This window comes from Aedes aegypti, chromosome 3 (assembly GCF_002204515.2).
Source record: "Aedes aegypti strain LVP_AGWG chromosome 3, AaegL5.0 Primary Assembly, whole genome shotgun sequence".
In the NCBI taxonomy this organism is placed as follows: domain Eukaryota; kingdom Metazoa; phylum Arthropoda; class Insecta; order Diptera; family Culicidae; genus Aedes; species Aedes aegypti.
The window spans coordinates 177,778,313-177,792,051 of NC_035109.1; the positions used below are offsets into that span (position 1 = coordinate 177,778,313).

General features: G+C 34.4%; 1 protein-coding gene across 1 annotated transcript in view; it reads right to left on the reverse strand.

Annotated features, from left to right (window-relative positions):
* The window catches only part of LOC5573583 (neural/ectodermal development factor IMP-L2), a 120,390-nt gene extending 106,945 nt beyond the window's left edge, over window positions 1-13,445 (reverse strand). Inside the window, exon 1 of the mRNA XM_021849153.1 lies at window positions 13,085-13,445. The gene's annotated coding sequence lies outside the window, so the exon portion shown is untranslated. The remainder of the gene's footprint in view (window positions 1-13,084) is intronic.
* Between the last annotated feature and the right edge of the window lie 294 nt (window positions 13,446-13,739).

The window sequence follows — 13,739 nt, forward strand, 5'->3', positions numbered from 1 at the left end:
GATGCTTGTGAAAAAAGTTATTAAGCATATACTATTCGGAAATTTTGCCCGATTTTGTTACTATTGTTATTCCTTTACGTGTTAATCTACGTCGCCTTGCCAAAAGGTTTTCATTGAATAACTTTTTTCACAAGTGTCGGATTGTTTCGCGGTCTTCGGCAATATTCTTCATCGTAAGAATATCTATCGAAGTCTGTGTTCACAATTTTTATAGAGGTCAATGGGCGACCGCTGGCGATTTTTCTTTGCAAAAGTAAGTTTTCCCATAGTAAATCCTATACAAACTTTGAACGGCTGGCGCTAAAATATAGTTTCTCCGATCGAGCTGTTTGCACTGTTGGTATGGGACCTAAATGCAATCCAAAAAATGGACTGGAGCGAGAATCTAAATTTTGTCCCGCACTACTGTACACTTGCATGAAAAGAGAGACAGAACAATTCAGACAGGTGCTCGAAGACAAAGTATTGTGTGGGATCTGTACACCTAAGAAATGAACCTATATTCATCCACTTCATACAAAACGCCAACTACAGTCAACTATCCTTTACTTCTTCTCTTCTTTTTCTTCTCTCTGGCGTTACGTCCCTACTGGGACAGAGCCTGCTTCTCAGCTTAGTGTTCTCATGAGCACTTCCACAGTTATTAACTGAGAGCTTACTATGCCAATGACCATTTTTGCATGCGTATATCGTGTGACAGGTACGACGATACTCTATGCCCTGGAAATCGAGAAAATTTCCAACCCGAAAAGATCCTCGACCGGTGGGATTCGAACCCACGACCCTCAGCTTGGTCTTGCTGAATAGCTGCGCGTTTACCGCTACGGCTATCTGGCCCCAAACTATCCTTTACTAGATATTTCGTATCTCGATATAGAGTAAAGTAAGACAACCTTAGTAAAAGTTGGTTTTCATGGCTACCTCGATGATCCCATGGATCACATTTGCGCTGATTTTGTGTTCTATAAATCGATACTTTCCTAACATCGAATTATGGAGAGTTGACTGTATTAGTATGAAGTGTACGGGTTTTGAGCCTGTATGTTTTTCGGTCCCCCACTCTACATACAAAAAGGTGGAGCCGAGCGCAACAGGGATCCCCAAGGAAGCAGTGTCACAAAAGACGAGGATACGTCCGAAATAGTAGATGAGTTAATCTATGTTAGTTATGAAATAAGGAGGCCCATATTGTTTTGTCATGCTCATACGATAAATTATACTTCAATTTTTTATGATTGTATTTTTGATAAGCTTCGCAGCAAAAGGCCTAGCGGTATTAAAAATTCATGTTCATCACCAGAAGCGCATTGGGTTAGAGGGTTATTAGATTACTTTAGTTTCATTTACAAAGAATGACGATCATACGTTATGGATCCCGGTATAATAATGGTAATATAAATAGAAGATACATTTCCACGTTTGTAATGCATGACGATACCCACAATCACGATAAGGATTAAGTGTGTACCTAAGTATTTGACGAACATGAATGCTTGCCAACGTTACACATCTTGTAATCCTAAGCGGACTTCATGCTGTTATCAGTGCATGTTATGCGCATGACAACATGATCGCCAATCTACAGATCAAAGTACACGGAACGTTTTATTTCTAGGCATTACGAGATATCTTTTATAATCTTATTGACCGTTATTACGAGTGAAAATACAGATAAACTTTGAAGGCTTGTCCATTTGCTGTTTGTCTGCTTGATCTTGAAATTGTCAACAGGTTCAGGTACTCGTGCACGGCATATCACGTGAGCATTACTGTTTATTTACATGATTAGTAACGGGGCCTCCATTTGAGACTCTCGTGATCGAACTTATCGCGTGACGTTCGGAATAAGCTGATCGTGGCAAAGTGCTCCTGCAATGAGGCGGCACAGGAAACGTTTATTTTGGTCGCTCACCGGGCTGTATGTTTGTTTTCTTCTCTATCAGCTCATGGGAGGCAATTGGATTCAGTGTCCGTTGCTATGAATGTTTCACCACAAAAAAGGAGGATTGGCACTGATAACAATTGTGGTCCTAGTAGGGTGAATGGTCTAAAGCTGGAAAACTGTCGGAAATTAGAATCATTTGGTTTTTCTATCGCTAAAAGTAGTACTTCCCCTTATCTTAAATTCGTATTGTACTAATTGGTATGGTACGATAAAACACAATACATTGCTAGCACGTCGTAATATCCCGGTACGGAAAATACTCTAATGGCATTAGATTATCGTACTCGGCAACATAAACATGAAAAGTATCAATAAAAACTTCTGAAGTCTGAAATTCAGCGACAAAAGGATGTCAATGACTCATTAATAAATTTGAACAATTTTGCACATATCATATAATATATAGCGGTGGATCGAAATACGAGATGATGTTTTTTGTTGTGAACGAAGATCATTAGCTTTTGATTAGTAGCAAAAATATTTTCTACAATTTTTTTATGCCGTATTTAATATGGAAGATGTGAATGTCCCATTTTTATATTCCTGTTCGGATTCGTCACTGCGACCAGTGATAAGATCTACTTATTTTTACATGCAAAAGTGTTTTGTCCATATCTCTGTGATTACAAATTCAAACTCTCTATGGCGCATTCAAAAGGCAATGAGTCATTGTTACTCCGAAGGTATTTTTCAAAAACATTGTTTGAATTTCGTATACTAAATTTTTACCTAAAATTGTGACATTTTTCAAAAAACACACCGAGAAAACATGGCTAATTTTCTCAGCATTGGATCGACCGAAATTTTAAGTCAATGTGTCATTAGAATCGTTACCTTATATTCTTTGAGAAGCACTAGCAAAATTTTGGCGGAGAAATCTGGAAACCAGTCTTCTCATGAACAGAACCGATGTTCAACTTTGGTTTGAATCTTGCAACTTGTGTTGAATCGCAAACGCGCTTTGTCTCTGTACCAGCGTACCGGGCCAAACCGGGTACATGTGTTGGGGAACATGGTCCAAGACGCACTGATGGGGTAAAATGGCTCACCTCATTAAATCATTCCTAGAACGTTTTAATTTGTATTCTTTGCCAAACGATGTTAAAACATGTTTACCCAAGAGTTGCTGCCACAACCCTTGGACATAAACGCATACATTCTTCCTTTATTTTTCGGTTAAATTCAACATTTTTCCCTTTAATGCCTAAATATTGAGGTTTTTCGATGATTTCCTTAAGGAATAAGCGTTTCCATCCCACAGAGCAAACTCATGGAGAAACTTGGTTGCTAACTACTAGTTATCCATACTAAATCCCATCCATTTAGTCATTTTGAACCATTTAAGTCAAAATGGGGGCATTTTTCAACCAAATCAAATTTGGAAAATAATTTCAAGATGTTAGCTAGAAAATATTGTAAAGTTACTGTTAGGACTTCGAATGGCGCTAAAATGTGGATCTCATTAGGAGAAAACGACACAAATCCTCAAAGTGGCATTTTGGACCATTCGACCCTACTTCGGTTCAAACTTCGGTTTAAATTAGGGTTCAAATAACGACACAAAGCATACAAACTGAAATCGGTTGAAATCAACGCGGATAAATTTCTACGAGCATATCAAGACCCTTGAGGCTTGAAAAAAAGGCAGATCAAATAAGATCAATATTTTTGGTAACGTTTAGCGATAACTTTATGGAAAATCAAAGGATTTCACTATATCAAGGCATGATAAGTAGAAATTGATAAGCGTGGATTTCAACTGTTTTCTCTTTGTCTGTTTTGTGCCATTGTTCTGAACCTCGGATGCAACAAAAAATTGGACCAAAATTTAAACCGTGGTTGCAATCGAGGTAAATGAACAAAAGTTTGAACCGGTGGTCGAACCGATGTTCATTTTAAACATGTTTGGATTTAGGTTCAGATTCGAGCGTTTCAGTTTGAACCCGAGAGCAGAGTACAAGGAGAACGTTCCGGTGTTTGTTTGGGAAGACTGCTGAAAACTATTTATTATTAATGAATTATTAGTCATTCCAGTCATCGTGTAAAAGTTTGGGTTCAACCCTCAGTATGGCGTAACGTGCAAAAGCTTGGGTTCACTTGAACTTACTTCCGATATGAGCCAGCCTTGGGCTGCAAATCTCGTGAATAAAGATAATAATAATAATAATTTAACATACTTAAAACACGAATATTCTGTAAAATCTCAAACCAATCATGTACGTTCCATTATTTGAATTGAAAAGCTATGAACTATTGAAATAGATTGAAAAATGGCAGAAATATTGAACCCAAACTTGCACGATGACTTGAATGACTGTCAGATTGACTTGTCAGATTTTTTTCCGTCAACATTTCGTGCTCTTCAAAAAATATAAGATTACGATTCTAATAACACATTGATACCGTAATCCGGGGTATCATTGATCAGCGGGGTAACATTGGTCGGAATGACTCATCTCGTATTAAGTTGGTATCATCATTTATTGATGAAACATTTCCAAAGCATGAATGTTGCTTCTCTTTCTTATATTAATGAGCTATTAAAAATTAAGATTTTTGCAAAAATTGCGTTAACTTTATGCGTAAATTTGTCAAGTTTGCGAAACAACGATTTCAATGGTTAAGGATGACACTACCAAAGATTCATGTCTCACATAAGTTCTACAAGCGATATGAGCAAGGAAAATGCGGTTTTCACTAAAAATGGCATCGCCAAAAACGATTCCGCTGTCAAAACTTTTATAAGTATGTTCAATTAGGCAACATTAACGAATTACTGTTAAGAATGTAGAATTTCTTTAGGAAATTGCCTACCATTAGGCGTATTCCGCTGTTTGAGGTGTTTTTAATTTTAAAATAACTCAAAAAGTAAATGAGATGTAAGCGTTTGGACATCATATTCGGCTTCAAGGGCCATGTTTTAAGTAAGTAACGACATTTTCAATATTACCGAACGTTGTTTACATGGATGATCAATGTTACCCCATATCAGCTAAATGAAAAAATCACATAAAACATTTTTGTAAACATACTTAAATCTTTCAAAAACAAAATACAGTATATAGTCTCGAGCTATGGGTGGCAGTACTTGTTTTAAAAATATTAAACTCAAAACTTTTGCATTTTTGAATTAAATATTTAAGAAATATCCTAAAAACTGATCAATGTTACCCCGGATTACGGTACACAATTTTGGTCGATGCTGAATGTTGAAGAAATCAGCCATGTGTTTTCTGAGCATTTTTCAAAAAAATGTCACAACTTTAAGTAAAAATTTAGTTAACAAAATTCATGTACAGGTTGGACTCGATTATCCGGGATTCGAATATCCGGAATTTGTTTTTTGATGTTCTTGTTTTTCAATGTTTATGCACAAATCTGGGATAATTTGGTATTGCAATATACAATATGAATGGTTTTGCAGTTTTGAACGTCTTTAAGAGAAGGGGGTTTGAAAAAGTGGTTTTTCGTGCACGCTGATCATTTTTTTTTCTTGTGAAGACCCCTACTGTTCCTAGAAATAATTTCTGGCTACGCCACCGCATCATATAAATAAAACAACGGAATAATATTCAAGTTCTTTTATCGAAGATTTCAATTGTTTTCTTTGTGATTTAATTATCCTGAGGATTTGATTATCCGGAGTAAAAAAAAAATCGATGCTCCGGATAATCGAGTCCGACCTGTATTTGGGAAAATACTTATGAATCACTAAGGAATAACTCATTGCCATTCAAATAAGCAACAGAGAGTTTCAATTACAAGATGTAATCACAGATATATGAACAAAACACTTTGTCTGTCAAGCATCTTTGTCTGTCGTAAAATTTGAGACAATGAAGTAGGCATCAGTACAAAATCATTTTTCAAGATGTGTGACAATTATATAAATTAGGGTAACGCTCGTATTTCGGACCCTTTAAGGAAGTGTTTTTGAGTTGTGTCTTAATTTAATTATTGCACAGCGTAACCAAGTCAATGAGCATGCCAAAATGTAGAGCAAAACTTCATCTGTGAAATAAAAATATTCACACGACCATGAATAGTCCGAAACACGTCGAAAATAATTCAATTGTAAAGCACTACTTTTCATTATTTTGGACCCCTATACATATTGGACCCTCAAAGTATATATTTTGGACCCCGGCTTTTATATTCTATTGCACAATGATCTGAATCGACATTTTAGCAGGAAAAAAGTGTTTTCTCTGCTCTCGTCGATTTTAGACGTTCGATGTCTTCAGAGAAGTTATTCGTAGTTGAGTTTTGCATCTTCGAAGAAAAAAGTTGAATAGGGTGTCCCTTATTTAGATATAAATTGTGACTCAAATTTTTTGTTTGATGAAATTTGTGGCTGCACTCTTCCACGAACTTTTAGAATATGTTATTGTAAACAACTTTGTTTACAATTTGTCTTCATTTGAGCAAAGTGAATTGATTCTGAAAGTTTTAACTTAGGGTGGACTTGTTAAAACCTACATTTATGCTGAGGGCAACACGCCTATAAATTAAAAATCTTGTGAGTTACAGGTGAACTTCGAGTTTTTTAAGTCTATTTTTGAAGTGAAGTTTAGAAATTTACACTAAGTACGTTCTCACAGTATTTTTTTTTAGAAAAAGTTGCTTAATGTATGGTCTTTCGAATGCAGAACGGGATGGGTGGGTGTCCTCGAAAATTTATGATTCATACAAAATGCGTAGTGTGTTTGTACAAAAAACGTTACGAGGGGGTAGGTAAGGACTGTTCATTTTATAAAGTGGACACTTTGTTTATGCTATATCTTTTTTATTTATTGATAAAATCGTAATCGGTTTTCTGTGTACCGTTGAACTATTATTCTATAATGCTATGAAAATATAAAATCTTAGAAAATGCTTTTGGTTGAAGAGCAAAATAGTTTTTCAAAAAACTCCTAAGAAAAGCTGTTCGTCAAAGTTTAACATTATTTTTCGCAAAACAAAAATCCTAATTTTTATGAACAAATTGTATGTTTGTATCCTTTACTATTCGACTAAAGGTATAGCTTTAAAAAAATCAGTTATATTCCACCATTCTCTGACATTAGGAAACTTTTGTGATTTACCCATTTATGGCCAAATTTGCTGATACACCATCCTTTCACTCTCAGCAATAGAGAAAAGTGAAAAGCGTGTTCAAAACTAGTTTGAATTACTAAAGAAACTATATTTGTGTTAATGAGAGCTAAATCGTGAGTTTAAACCACAGTCTTAAGTATAAATTTTACTGTTTATGGTAGTTTTACTAAAAAGTCTCATACTTTTAAAAGCATGTACGCATATTTATCATTCTACAGCAAATTGTAAACGGTTTTCTCCGATTTTTTCAATTGGTAATCTCAGAATAACATATTATGAAAATGATATATGGAAAATAAAAATGGATTTTATTACAGCAGTGTTGCCAATTTTGATGATTGTCAATGTACTTTGATAGGTCTTCTAGGAATAAAGCAATCGTGTTTTTATTGTGCTTTAAATGTGACGTGGGGACTTAATAAGTAACTCTATGAAGGCGTAAGTTATTTTTCATATTAATACTATATTAGTACTTCCGTCAGGACGTACTTTTAACCAACACATTCTACTCATATCAATTTCCTTCAAATTTAAAATATTTTTCTTCAAAAATATACGGGAAAAATGGTTTAATTATATCTGTAAAATTGTTGCTCCAAAAATAACTTGATTTTTTCCATCAGGATTCTGATTGATGATGCTTTCGAAGAACAAGCCTTTTTTGAAAATTAAAAATATAAATTATCGAATTTTCCAGCCAATTTCTAACAATCATTGATTTTGATAACCTCCAAAAATCGACCGTTCTAATCGTTGTTACACATTTGTGTGAAATTTCATTATTTTGGAGAATTTGTATTTTTACAACATTGTACAATATTAGTCGAACGATGTGCAGAAAACCGATTGAATGAACAGTCCTTAGGTATCAAAAATTGCCATTTTTGGTGTTATGAAATTTGTGAATGAACCATAAAAGAAAAAAAATATCAAACTAGCTCCATTACTTATAGGCATCTAAAAAATTCATTGTTTTTCACTTAAATTTGCATATAACTTCTTAATTACAAATTTGCAATGTTCAGCAAATGGGCATAACTACTACCTCTACAGCCCTTATGACACCCACAGTGGCGCGGAAAGTGGGTAGGACAGGTAGGACATGTACTACCCACAAAAACACCTGGGTAGGACAGTCAAAAGGTGACAAAAGGTGACTACCCACGATTCCACAAAAAATAACAATATCAGTAGAATGCTATTTATCATATGTTTAATATACATGAAAACTCGATCAACGTCATTCTTATTCTTATGGCGGATGGTACACACGATAAGGGTTTTTATGGTATTTTCACGCATAGTAAAGAGTGACATGGTTTGTGAAAGACCCCCAAAAGTTATGGCTCGTAAGATGAACTATTAGGAATATCTATAGTAAAAATTCTAAAAAACTAAATTAAACTAAAAAACTAACTGTAATAGTTGCATTTCTGAATGAATCAATGGATGGTTTCTTTAAAATATCTACAGTGAACCCTGTATATGTTCAGGGGCAAATTACCGTCAGTACTCCTGGAAGTAACTCTCGAGAATTTTATGGAACATTCATAGAGAATTATCAGAAGAGTATTGAAGAATCTTTTGATGAAGTAATGGATAAAGCCAATACCAGTTGCATCGTGTTATACACTTGATTATAATATTGATATACAATCAATGCATTCCTAAATCTCTTGACGATTTTCTATCAAAGCATTGCTAAATCTCTTGAAAGATTTTTTTTTTTTGCAGAATCGTTGGAGAAATTGCAGCGAAATATTTGATGGAGTTTCTGCGTGCTGAATTTTTTTCAAGTATCTTCAGTTTCGCCTGAAAACTTATGCAAGCCGGGTCACTTAGGTGCAAAGAAAAAAAAAACAAATTCACAGATCTTTTGCTGTGGTCTAGAAATGGATGAAGAAACTAGACCAACCTACCCACTTGGTTGTAAAGGCAAGCAGTTTGATCTATTTTTGTCAATTTGATTAAAAAAATGATTTAAAAAAGAAAATTAAAGATGTGGTTATAAACGATATTTATAATTTTTTAATATGAGTTGATAATAAAAGTTGATCAAATGAATAATAATAACTGTACTAACAATAAGTTTCTTTTTAGAGACGTGGTTTCTATTTTGATGCACGTCTTTAGAAAGTATATTTTTAATGGAAGGTTTCTGAAGTGTCTATTACAAAAATGGTCTTTAAAGTCTCATTTTTCTTTATACTGTTGCTGATGCTAAATTGCACCGGCTCCAAACCTTAAGAAGCCATAACAGGTTCAACAGGCATTTCAAGAATTGCGTCTCAGATTCCTTCAGAATATCTTAGAATATTTTCAGGGTCCCCTACAGGGATTTCTCCAGAAATTCTTCTAGAGATTTCTCTACAAATTCCCCTAGATATTTTTTCAGCGATTTTCAAAGGAAGTCTAGAAGAATTTCTCCAGAATTTTCTCCAGAAAACACTTGAGAATTCCAAAGTTTCTACATTTTGTGATTTCTTCATGTATTACTGTTTTTTTTTTCAAAACTATCTTAGAATTTGTTCCAGATATCTTTTCAATGATCCTTCAATCGAATTCTCCAGTTGCTGCTCTAGTAGATCTTCCAAATATTTGTATTCTACAAAACTTCTTTCGAAGAAAGAAATTCTAAAGTTTGCGGAATACTATCCCGAAATCCGATTATTTATTTTTTCAATTATCTAAGCAAATTATCTAGGAAATCTTTTTAAACTTTCTTAAGAGTTCAGGAAATTTTTCACAGATCCTTGTTAATTAATGCTGATTTTAAAACCTACATAAGTTTTATCAGATGATAATTTAGGATTTCCTATAGAAATATCTTTGCATTTCCCTGGAGACATTCCTGGAAAAAATCATGAAAGAACATTCAAGACTTGCTTGAAAAAATCTCAAAAAATTACTGGAGGAATTGCTGTAGAAATCTAAAACGGAATCTCTGAAGCTATTGCTGAAGGAAGTTGAATTCTTACATAAATCCTGAAAGACAATTTTATAGAAAATTTGACAATTTCATAGATTTTGACGAGGAATCTTGGAGGATGTCCCATGGAAATCGATGGATTAATCTGAATGAAATCTTGGGGAAGTAAGGAGTAAGGATTCTCAAAGAACTTTTAGATGTAATCAGATGATTGGAGAAATTCCGTTTCTTTGGTTCTGCTTGGGAAAATTCAAGTTGAATTTAAAAAAAATAAAATTGAGGTAAATTCCTAGTAAAATTGAAGAAGAAATTTCTTGGGGTATAATCACTAAATGAACTCCTTTAGGAATTTCTGGTGGAATGTCTGATTATTTCGACAAATACTTGAATAAATTTCTGAAAAAAATCCAAGAGAAAAGCGTGGAAAAATACATTCAGTAATACTCGTCGAGAAAAAAAGCGTACAGTTTAGAAAAATGTCTCCTCTGTTTCCACAAAATAATTAAAAAAATATCTCCTGGCTCCTTTTAGGTTTCGTTTTCTTGGTTCCTCTTTGGTTTCTTTCGGCCTCTTTTGGTACCTAATTAGGTATCTTTTTCAGGTGAGAGATCTCCAATTTCATATTATTAAAGCACTAAATTGCTTCTAGCCCTGAAAAGACGAAAAGCTTTCTTAATCTTGTGGTAACGACTGGCATGGAAATGAGGAGGTTAGAGACATCAGTGACAAAAATCTTGTTTGAGAAAATCTACGTTGAAGTTTTTTTACCATTTTTTTTCTTTCTACACAAATTGTATGGGAGTCAAGGAACAATTCAGTCCTTTAAGAATTATGTTATTTTTGCTGTTGAGCGGAAAAATCGTCTGAAATATCAACTCAACTTCACTCAAAACCCATAAAAATGTCATTTCAACCTTTCTACGTTTGAGTCCTAAAATATAGTAAATTTTCAATTCCTAGCCTACGACTGCGTAGGGTTAAATTTTTTTAGTTTTACTGTGCATAACGTTTGTCCTACCCATGGTTTCGAACGCGGACGCGCCTCTGGACACCCACATTCGCGTAAAACTAAAAACAAAAAAGTTTGCCAAAAAAACTGATTTTTCGGGCCCACCCCAAGTTGAAATTTTTAAAATCAATACACTTTGCTCAAATGAAGAGTAAGATCAAAAGTGCTTTCAACAAAGTTGTTTACAATAACATATTCTAAAAGTTTGTGGAAGAGCGCAGCCAAAAATTTCATCAAACAAAAAAGTTTGAGTCACAATTTATATCTAAATAAGGGCCACCCTATTCAACTTTTTTCTTAGAAGATGCAAAACTCAATTGCGAATAACTTTTCTGAAGACATCGAACGTCTTTAATCTACGAAAACAGAGAAAACACTTTTTTCTTGCTAAAATGTCGATTCGGACCCTTGTGGATTGGAGACAACGTTTAAGATGTTGTTCGTTTAATATGCTAGCCTTTTTGAACCACGGGCAAAATCTCAAGATTAAAATGGAAAATTACTTGCATGAAATGGTCAAGAAAATCACATTTCTTTGATTGCAGTACGCAGTTAAGAAGAAATGTCATTTCAAATAGGGTTCTCTGTAGGAAATTTCTTACCCCATTCAGTCTAGGAATTTATGTACTTTTCTTTAGCGAAACAGCATACTTAGCTTTACCCATAAATGTCGTGTCCAGAATTCTTAAAAAAATCCTGTTCGGTATTTTGTAAAAAAGAACTGCTTTTCTTATAATTCTGTCGAGGATAAATGTCGAATGAATGAATGTCGAAGCAAGTCATGTAGAAACATTGTTGAAACACCCAGAATTTGAGATTAGGAATTTGAATCATTTATACCCCTTCTCGCACTAAACCGAATAGCACCTTCCGTTTTTTACTAGCGCTGCCTGCCCTGTGCGTCAAACCTAATGCCGGAAGTACTTCCTGCATTAGGTTAGACGTACAGAGCAGGCAGCGCTAGTAAAAAAACGGATGGCGCTATTTGGTTTAGTGTGAGAAGGGGTACTTAAATTAAAATATCTAAGGAGTTTAAAAAAATAAAGCAATTTCAATAACTACTAAGCTGGAATAGCTTAAGTAGGGGAAAAGCACTAATTTTCGACCTACAAGAAATCTGTGCCAATTTTCGGTTTTTCATGCAAACAAAAATTTCTCAAAATCGGAATAATTTCCCACAAAGCAAATTATTTTCGACCTTTTGTCTAGCGAGCCGCCATTCGATATTTTTTCTTTTATATTCGCCAAATATGTGAACGTTTTTGACAGCCTTATTGATGGACATGAGAGCACATTATTCTATCTTTTGTATCTACACCGTTGGCATGCAGTTACCGCCGGCTATGAAGTAGAATGTTTGCTCTTCAACTCACAGGCGGAGATTTCAATCTGTCTCTGATATTTTTGAATTTTTAAGCTAACACTGTAGTACACAGTTCTCAATATTTAAATATTTGGTCGGAATTACGTAGGGAGTAAGAAAATTGTTTGAAATCAACAGATTTGTTTTGATTGACAAACAATGTTTGTCCGATGTGGTCAAATATTGTATGCCGATCATTATTCGGCTATATAACACCAAACGTTTAGCTGAATAGATTTGATGAAGTTTTTAGTATTTTCAACATTTGCAATGTGTCAATTTTCTGCTAGATTTTGTTTGTTTAATTGAGCGCTGTTAGCTTATTTAATTATTTTAATATAACTTTCATTTCACATTGAAAAGAAGTTCAAGTGTTCAAAAGTATTTTATTTTAATTACTTGTTATTTGCAAGATTATTCTTTGAAACATCAACCATAAGCAGATATTATCTAATTTTAAAAGTGTGTCTCAATCAAATTCAAGAATATGAAACATAAAGGCACTGTGATTCGAATTTTTGGAAAATAAGATAGTCGAATTCAAAAAAATAACACATAAATTTAACGTGTCCACTTCAGGGTATAATTGACCTTAGGGATTTGTCTTTTCATTTTGATATAAGTACTAAGCGCTGACAACTGCGACTCGTTAGAGAGCTCACAATGTGGTTTGATAACATATTTTTTTATTTTATTTTTTATGTCAAAACAGAAAAATATATATTAACGCATAGCACTTACCTTAATGTAACTGGAGAATCCTTACACCCTTCTAATGCAAAAGCTTCCAAAATAGGCACTTGATCTCAATACACTAATATTTTTATATCATTAAGATCCACTGTCCAACACTAAGTTAACTTTTTCAAAAGCCCAAATTGAATGCACTTCGGAACCGCCACACTTCTGACACAATTTTTGGTTGTAATTCTTCCTTCCGCTTGGCACCGAAAATGCGACACGTGAATCCTTTCTTCCTCCCACGTGGTTGAACTGACCCCAAATATGCTGTCCGCTTCCGGTCGGTAAATAAAAATTCACAATGTATCACTTCTTTTTTTTTGGCACCCTCTCTTCAGATCGTCAACACGATACCACTTTTGAGTCTCGATTGAGCAGTAATCCGTAACGTTTCCTCCTTTTATATTCCTTATATGGATTTATCCATGCAGAAGCCTCCGCGCGAAGGCAAATTGATTAAGATTCGATTGACGAGGAACGCAACGGATCACAGTGGGTGAGGCTCCATGAAAAATGGTCATATTTTGTCAAGAAGAAATGTAGTTCACAAAACTTAAAATTGTAGAAATCAACAGAATAAAATGCTTAGCAAACTTAAGGTTCCCAGCTACAGCCCATGTATGAAATTAGCCTAATTTGTCCCCTGACTTCTCGA